The following is a 9,915-nucleotide window of genomic DNA, read 5'->3' as shown; positions in this document are numbered from 1 at the left end:
TTCTGGGTCAGCCCAAAAGTGCATCTAGCCGAGTATCTTGTCTTCTGACAGTGGCCAGTGCCAGGTGCCCCAGAGAAAATGAACAGAACAGGTAAACATCAAATGATCCATGCCCTGTCGCCAATTACCAGCTTCTGGCAAACAGAGGCTAAGGACAGCATCCCTGCCCATCCTGGCTAATAGCCATTGATGGACCTATCCTCCATTAATTTACCTAGTTCTTTTTTGAACTCTGTTATAGTTTTGGCCTTCACAACATCCTCTGGCAAAGAGTCTGGTTAACTGTGCGTTGTGTGAAGAAATACTTTCGTTTGTTTTGTTTTAAATCTGCTGCTTATTAATTTTATTGGGTGAATCCTAGTTCTTGTGTTATGAGAAGGAGTAAATAACATTTCCTCATTTACTTTCTCCACACCAGTCATGATTTTATAGACCTCTATCATATCCCCCCTTAGTCTCTTTTCCAAACTGAAAAGTCCCAATCTTATTAATCTCTCCTCAGATGGAAGCTGTTCCATACCCCTAATAATTTTTATTGCCCTTTTCTGAAACTTTTCCAATTCCAGTATCTTTTTTGAGATGGGGTGACCACATCTGCACACAGTATTGAAGATGTGGGTATACCATTAATTTATATAGAGGTAGTATGATATTTTGTCTTCTTATCACTGCTGCTGCACATTGAGTGGATAGTTTTCAGAGAACTATCCACAGTGACTCCAAGATCTCTTTCTTGAGTGGTAACAGCTAATTTAGATCCCATCATCTTATATGTATAGTTGGGATTATGATTTCCAATGTGCATTACTTTGCATTAATCAATATTGAATTTCATCTGCCATTTGCCCAGTCACCCAGTTTTGTGAGATCCCTTTGTAGCTCTTTTGAGTAGTTTTGTGTCCTCTGCAAATTTTTCCACCTCACTGTTTCCCTTTTTTCCAGATCATTTATGAATATGTTGTACAGACCCCTGGGGGACACCACTATTTACCTCTCTCCATTCTGAAAACTGATAATTTATTCATCTTTTAATCAGTTACCAATCCATGAGAGGATTTTCCCTCTTATCCCACGACAGCTTACTTTGCTTAAAAACCTTTGGTGAGGGACCTTGGCAAAGGTTTTCTGAAAATCTAAGTACACTATATCCACTGGATCCCCCTTACCCACATGCTTGTTGACTCCCTCAAAGAATTCTAGTAGATTGGTGAGGCATGATTTCCCTTTACAAAAACTATGTTGACTCTTCCCCCAACAAATTATGTTCATCTATGTGCCTGACAGTTCTGTTCTTTACTATAGTTTCAACCAGTTTGCCTGGTACTGAAGTCGGGCTTACTGGCCTGTAATTGCCGGGATCAGCTCTGGAGCCCTTTTTAAAAATTGGCGTCACATTAGCTATCCTCCAGTCATTTGGTACAGAAGCTGATTTAAATGATAGGTTACAGACTACAGTTAATAGTCTTGCAATTTCACATTTGAGTTCCTTCAGAACTCTGGGGTGATACCATCTCATCCTGGGGACTTATTACTGTTTAATTTATCAATTTGTTCCAAAACCTCCTCTGACACCTCAATCTGGGACAGTTCCTCAGATTTGTCAACTAAAAAGAATGGCTCAGGTTTGGGAATCCCCCTCACATCCTCAGCTGTGAAGACTGATGCAAATAATTAATTTAGTTTCTCCGCAATGGCCTTATTGTCCTTGAGTGCTCCTTTAGCATCTCAATCATCCAGTAGCCCAACTGTTTTTTTTTAACAGCTTCCTGCTTCTGATGTACTTTAAAAAAAAATTGCTATTACTTTTTGAGTCTTTGGCTAGCTGTTCTTCAAATTCTTTTTTGGCCTTTCTAATTATATTTTTACACTTCATTTGCTAGAGTTTATGCTCCTTTCTATTTTCCTTACTAGGATTTAACTTCCACTTTTTAAAGGATGCCTTTTTGCCTCGCTGCTTTTACTTTGTTGTTTAGCCACAGTGGCATTTTTTTTGGTTCTCTATGTTTTTTTTAATTTGGGGGATACATTTAAGTTGAGCCTCTATTATGGTGTCTTTAAAAAGTTTCCATGCAGCTTGCAGGGATTTCACTTTTGGCGCTGTACCCTTTAATTTCTGTTTCACTAACCTCATTTTTGTTAAGTCCCCCTTTCTGAAATTAAATGCTACAGTGTTGGGCCGCTGTAGTGTTTTCCCCACCACAGGGATGCTAAATTTAATTATATTATGGTCACTATTACCAAGCGATCCAGCTACATTCACCTCTTGGACCAGATCCTGTGCTCCACTTAGGACTAAATCAAGAATTGCCTCTCCTCTTCTGGGTTCCAGGACTAGCTGCTCCAAGAAGCAGTCATTTAAGGTGTCAAGAAACTTTATCTCTGCATCCCGTCCTGAGGTGACATGTACCCAGTCAATCTGGGGATAGTTCAAATCCCCCATTATTATTACTGAGTTTTTTATTTTAATAGCCTCTCTAATCTCCCTGAGCATTTCACAGTCACTATCACCATCCTGGTCAGGTGGTCGGTAGTATGTCCTACATCAAATCTTATAACAGAATACTGAATCTAGAGTGCTTTGAGAAGTAGTCGTATGTCAGGAGAGGATTCCTGTTGAGTTGCATTCATTTCCCCCCCCCCCCCCCTCATTATGCTAAGCCTAACTTTGGGTATGTTTAAAAGTGCTTTAGTATTAGTGAATTTCAGATAAAAAGGATATTGACTAATGAATCTTTCAGAAATTTATAACCAGCTGTAAAAAGTGGTGACTGATGCATGAAAATTCCACTCTAGGAGAAGCAGTTGTTGTTTGTCTGCCCAATATTCTATGGTACATTTATACTAAAAGAAACTAAACTACCTATTGCTGGCAACAGATGTTGGCAATTGCTGAACATTATTATAGCTACAAAATTAACTGCATGGTAACATGCTTTGGCCATAGCTATGTTTAAACATTTTTTCCCCATTGCTTTTTCTGAACAGACACAATAAAAGCGAATTTCCAACTGCGGTTAAACATAGCTGGGTTTAGTGCACAAGGGCCTAACAGGAAAGAGAAGGCCCCAACAGCACAGAATTAGAAAGAAAGGAAGCTGAAAGAGTACCTGAGTACCCAGAGCTATAACTGACTGTGGCGCCACCTAGTATCAAAATTGACAACTTCACTTTCCCTTAGTGCATTATTCTGCACTGGGTACGTGACATCAGGGCTGCAAAAGAATACTAGATCCTGTGGTTTTAAGATATTTCCATAAGTTTAGCTACTTTCTGCAAAATCTACAGCCTGGCTTACACGAGAAAGGGTTTGCCAGTGTCACTGTTCCCCTGAATCCTCCTAGCATAGGCAGCAGCTTATACCAGTAGAAGAGTTCCTTTGCTGACAGAAATGCATCTACTGCAGGACTTTTGCTGGCCTAGCTATATCCGTTAGCAGTAGACCAGGCTTAAGTTTTCATTTAAGAATATTCGTTTTGTCTTCTCTTGCAGAGAGAGAGGTTTCACAATGCTTAGTTGTGATAACTCCACCTTCCAGCCTGCTGGCCTGATGTGTTAATTTAACTGCTGGTTGGGCGTATTTAAATGCCAGACTTACCAAGCATGGCAGTCTGAGGAAAGAAAGGTTAATAGATAACTTGTCATGGCCTAATAAGGACCTGCACAGAAGGCCTCCTAAGAGCAGCTATTTTTTCTCTCTCTAGCAGGCAAGAGCCACTTGTTGGAAGTTGAAGAAAGAAAAATCCGAGTAGAAATAGATGCACTATTGAACAGGGAGAGGGATTACACAGCTTCCTAAGGGAGATGGTAAATTCAGCATCACGTCTACACCGTTTCTGTATCAATTTAACTATAGAGCAGTTCTGTTGCTACAGCTTACTTCACAAACACCTTTATACTATGTAACTGTCCACCCTGGGGGCTGCGTAGATGATACATTTCTAAACCAATAGAGTTACAGGGGTACAAAACCTGTGTGTAAACCAGGAGTTGGGGGGCCAGAAGGTACAAAGTGCTTAACTCCTAGGGACCTTTTTGGCTCGTGGAATTCTCAGCTCCAAGTTAGGCTTAGTAGGAGAAGAGTTAAGCACCTAAGAAAGGGTTGCTCAGAAGCCAGGAAGCAGAGGTGGGGCTGGTGTGAAATGCAGAGGAAAGGCAGAGGGCTTAGGTGCCTTGTGAATCTAGGCCTTCGCTCCCTTTGGTCTGGGCCTGGGGTGCCAGAGCGTACGTCCACACTGCGATGAGACACCCCCGCATGGTTGTTGCTGGCGTGACTCAGCTGATTCAGGCTTACAGAGCTCAAGCTGCAGGGCTGAAAATAGCAGGTCAGGCTTGGACCGGAGCCCAGGCGTTGGGACAGTCCCCCCTCGTGGGGTCCCAGAGTTTAGCCTCCAGCCTGAGCCCACCCACCTACACAGCAGTGTTACAGCCCTGCAGCCTGAGCCCGCTGACCTGACCCAATAGCTGGTGTGGACATACTTTGACAGGCAACAGCCGCCTCCCTCTGCTAAGGATTCTCAGCAATGCACCCTCTTCTGGGGTTAGGGGCCTGTGTCACAACAGGCCTTTCTCAGGGAGGATGACTCCTCCCACCCCATCATACCCAGTGGCTAAGGCACTCAGCTGGGATGTCAGAGACCTGGATTCAAGTCTCTGCTCTAACTCTGGCAGAGTGGTGATTCACACCTGAGTCTCCTACATCCTAAGTGAATGCCCTAACCACTGGGTATGTATGCACATGCGCACTCAGACCTGGGAACACCTCGTTTAAGAATCCCACTGGGGCTTCAACAAGCTTGTTAGCTGGAGGGGGGGCAGTATCTGGATTTAGGTGGCTTTGCATGTGCCTGCTGCCAAAACAGGGATTTACAGGGTTAGTTGGTAACTGAGCAGTTGTTTTGACAATGGTAGCAATGCCTAAATGTTGAATTTGGTGCCTACGTCCTTTGAATCTAGCCTGGAGTCTTGAATCCAGCATTGACTGTCTTTTTGAGAAATGCTGTAGTTCAAATACAACTTATATTGGGCTCACTTGTGAGACAACAGGAAAGAATAATGCCTTCCACTGAAGGAATCGCTGGGTAGCACTCTCTGGCTTGTGTTATGCAGGTCAGACTAGAGCATCAGAATGATCTTTTCTGGCCTTATAATCTGAGACTCAGCTGGAGTGAAATTGTTTTTCTAAAACGTATTTTGGCTCCCTTCTCCCCACACTTTAGGCTTGATCCTGTTCTCAGTGAAGTCAATGGGAGCTTCACTACTGACTACTGCGAAGCAAGGTCAGGCCTTTATGTACTTATAGGAGCAGCTTTGTCAACTGGTTTTCTAAAGCAAGAATTTCCTGTTCTGCTGCCAGGGCTGATAAGACTGGGATTGTTCTTAAATCTTCATCTTTAGTGTGTGTTTGTTTCTGTTTTGGAATCACTCAAGTAGCAACTGAGGACTACCACCACCACAGGCAGCCTTGTACTTATGAAAATAAAACTCAAACAAGAAACAAAGCTACACAGGTAACAGACACTGGGCAAATTCTGCTCAGTTACTTGTGCATCTTCCATTAATTTCAATGAAGCTGCATAAGTAACAAACAAAAATGTCATCGTAAACTGTGAAGAGCAGGAACTCGTGTGTGTGTGTGTGTGTGTGTGCACACACAAAATCCAGCACAATGGTCATCCCTTATTAGAGCCTCTAGGCACCACCACAACGCAAAGAATACATAGTAACGACCACAGCCATCACTTGACTGCTTAACACACAATGCATCTTATTAGACTCTTTTTAAAGAGTGATATTATTCCACCCCCAAGGGGCAACCATAAACTTTTTAATTTTGAATTTATTATAGATTTAAAAAACTGTGTGTGTGTTTGTCTCTCTCTCCTATGATTGCTGGCACCGAAATGAACACCAAATGGCATTTAACTTTACAGAGCCCATAGATATTTAAAAGTGCAAAAGACAAATCAAAAGGCATAACACTTACAATTAAATTCACTACAGATATTAGTTACTTCCTATGTACTTTCTTTCCTCAACTATATTCTAGTACTTGTGTAATTGTTTCATATAATCTGTACAGCTATAAGGTACCAAATGTGAACCTGCGTATTTCACCTTTACTCTTACTTTTGAGCATCTCCCTGGGTATCTCATAGTCCTTAAGGTTAGAAGGGACCATTTTGATCATCTAGTCTGACCTGCACAACACAAGCCACAGAATTTCACCCACCCACTCCTGTAATAAATCCTTAACCTGTGTCTGAGCCATTTGAAGTCCTCAAATCATGGTTTAAAGACTTCAAGATGCAGAGAATCCTCCAGCAAGTGACCCGTGCTCCACGCTGCAGAGGAAGGCGGAAAACCCCCAGGGCCTCTGCCAATCTGCCCTGGAGGAAAATTCCTTCCCGACCCCAGATACGGCAATCAGCTAAACCCTGAGCATGTGGGCAAGACTCACCAGCTAGACACCCAGGAAAGAATTCTCTGTAGTAACTCAGATCCCACCCCATCTAATATCCCATCACAGGCCATTGGGCATATTTACCGCTAATAGTCAAAGATCAATTAATTTCCAAAATTAGGCTATCCCATCATACCATCCCCTCCATAAACTTATGAAGCTTAGTCTTGAAGCCAGATATGTCTTTTGCCCCCACTGCTCCCCTTGGAAGGCTGTTCCAGAACTTCACTCCTCTGATGGTTAGAAACCTTCATCTAATTTCAAGTCTAAACTTCCTGATGGCCAGTTTATATCCATTTGTTCTTGTGTCCACATCGGTACTGAGCTTAAATAATTCCTCTCCCTCTGTAGTGTTTATCCCTCTGATGTATTTATAGAGCACAATCATATCTCCCCTCAGCCTTCTTTTGCTTAGGCTAAACAAGCCAAGCTCTTTGAGTCTCCTTTCATAAGGTTTCTTGTCTACAAGCTTAGAGCACAATCCTGAGAAAACCTATGCATGGGAATAACTTTGCTCCCACGAAGGCCCATGACTTCACTGATACTACACACAGTAAATTGAAACTACCAAGTAAAGTTGCAGGCTCAGTGACGTAGGAACTATCTCTTACTATGATCTTGGTCAAAGCATCTCAGTGCTACTGCATACAAATAATAATCACTGAGTGATCAAGGGTTAATTCTGTTTAAACTAATAGAAGAGTAAACAACAATAGATATGCATATAGGGGCCTTGATTTCAAAAGGCAAAATTAAAAAAAAAATTAATGGAATTAGCTAGGGAAGTGGACTGGACTGAAGAACTCAAGAATCTGAATGTGGAGGAGACTTGGAATAAGTTGCAGAAGCTATCTGAAGCCTGCATCCCAAGCAAGGGGGAAATATTCATAGAGGAGAGTTTTAAAGACCAAGCTAGATGAATCCAAGGATCTCAAACAGGGTATTATATGAAAGCAGAAAGCCTACAAGGAACGGAAGATGGGAGGGGTCACCAAGGAAAGCTACCTCTTGGAGGTCAAAAAGTGAGAACTGCTAAAAGTCGAGCAGAGTAGGACCTTGCAAAGGAAATTAAAGCCAATATTAAAAGGCTCTTTAGCCACATAAGAAAAAGAAAACAAGGAAAGAAAAAGTGGGACTATTAAGCAGTGAGGATGGGATAAAGATTAGAGATAACGTAAGTATGTCCCACCACCTAAAAGTATACTTTGCTTCAATTTTTATGAGGGTAATGAGTTTAGAGGCAATGGCAGGGTAGCTAATGAGAACAAGGATTTGGAAGTAGAAATTACCACATCCAACATGGAAGCCACACTCAAAACAGTTTAATGGGATAAATTGGGGGGCCTGGATAATCTCTATCCAAGAACATTAAAGGAACTATCACATGAAATTGCAAGCCAACTAGCAAGGATTTTAATGAATCTCTCAACTTGGGGGTCACCCTATATAGTGTGATGGGGCAAGGCCAGATGGCTACAGTAAAGTAGTGAGGAACAGGTATGTTAGCCCCAGGCTAAACAAATCCCTGGTACCATGGTAACCAAATGGCAGTTGCTCCAGGTTAATCAAGACACCTGGGGCCAATTAAGATCCTTCTAGAAGGTAGTGGAGATAGCTAGATTGATTGGGACACCTGAAGCCAATCAAGGACTGGCTGGAACTAGTTAAAAGCCTCCCAGTTAGTCAGTGTGGTGTGGGTATCAGGAGCTATAGGAGGAATGAAGTACTATGAATCCATATCAGGTGCAAGGAAGGAGGCCCTGAGGTAATTGTGAAGAAGATATTGAATGGGGGCTGCTGTGGGGAAGTAGCCCAGGGAATTGTACATGCCCTATTTCCAAAAAGTCAGCTTCCATAGCTGCTAAGTTTATGATCCCTGGGCTGGAGCCTGGAGTAGAGGGCAGGCCCAGGCTCCCCCTTCCCCTCCCTGATTAATCACTGATACTGGGAGACAACAGAGACTGTGTGAGGGAAGGTTGTTTCTCCTCACCTCCCTTGCTGGCTTATGATGAAAATGGCTCAGTAGACTGTAACCCTTGCCTCTAGAGAGAGAAGGGCTACGTGGAGAGTCACAGTGAGCCTCTGAGGCTAGCAAAAATCCATCAGGAAATGCAGGACCCACGGAGTCCAGGACAGAACTTTGTCACAATAGTTAAGGACATAAAGGATAAAATATAACATGGTTTTAAAAAAGTTAGATTGTGCCAGACCAACCTGCTCACTTTGAGAAGAGAACCAATTTTTCTAGACAAAGGAAATGTAGTAGGTCTAATTGACAAGGATATCTGTAAAGTATCTGATACAGTTTCACATGGGAAATTAGTTAAATTGGAGAAGATGGGGTTTAATATGAGAATTGAAAAATAAGGAACTGGTTAAAGGGGAGACTACAACAGGTCATGCTGAAAGGTGAGCTGTCAGATTGGAGTTCCTCAAGGATTGGTCTTGGGATGATCTTATTTAAAATTTTCATTAATGTGAGAGTGTGCAAATAAAATTTTGTGGCTGACCCAAACTTGGGAGGTATTGCCAATATAGAGAAGGATCAGAATATCATACAAGATTATTTGGATAATCTTGAAAACTGGAGTAGTAGAGATGGGAGGAAATTTAACAGTGCGAAGTGCAAGGTCAGGCATTTAGGGACTAACAAGAATGTTTGCTATAACTTGGAGATGTATCAGTTGGACTCGAGAGGAGGAGAATGACATGGTGTATTTGCTGATCAAAGGATGACTGAGTTGCCAGTGTGATGCAGCTGTGAAAAAGCTGAATGCAATCCTAGACTGCATCAGGTGAGGTACTTCCAGAAGCAATTGGAAAATGTTAGTACCATTATACAAGGCACTAGTGAGACCTTATCTGGACTACTGCATGTTTAAGAAAGATTAATTCAAACTGAAACAGGTGCAGAGAAGAGCTACTAGGATGATCAGAGGAATGGACAACCTACCTTACAAGAGAAGTCTTAAGGAGTGTGGCTTGCTTGCCTAACAAAATTAAGGATGCTCTCTATAAATATATCAGAGGGATAAACACCATGGAGGGAGAGGAATTATTAAAATTAAGGACCAATATTGGCACAAGACCAAATGGGTATAAATTGGCTATCAATAAGTTTAGGAATGAAATTAGTGTTCTAACCCTCAGACGAGTGAAGTTTTGGAACAGCCTTCCAAGGGGAGTAGTGGGGGCAAAAAATCTAGCTTGTTTTAAAACTGAGTTTAATAAGTTTAAGGAGGGGATGGTATGATGAGATTGCTTAAGGTGGCATATGGTCCGTCATTGACTGCTATTAACAAATCTCTCCAACAATAAGAAATGGGACACTAGATGGGGAGGGTTCCAAGTTAATGCAAAGAATTCTTTCCCAGGTGTCTGGCTGGTGGGTCTTGCCTACTTAGGGTCTAACTGATCACCATATTTGGGAGCGGGAGGGACTTTCTCCCAGGACA

This window comes from Malaclemys terrapin, chromosome 5 (assembly GCF_027887155.1).
Source record: "Malaclemys terrapin pileata isolate rMalTer1 chromosome 5, rMalTer1.hap1, whole genome shotgun sequence".
NCBI lineage: Eukaryota > Metazoa > Chordata > Testudines > Emydidae > Malaclemys > Malaclemys terrapin.
Note: the sequence above shows the minus strand (reverse complement) of the source record.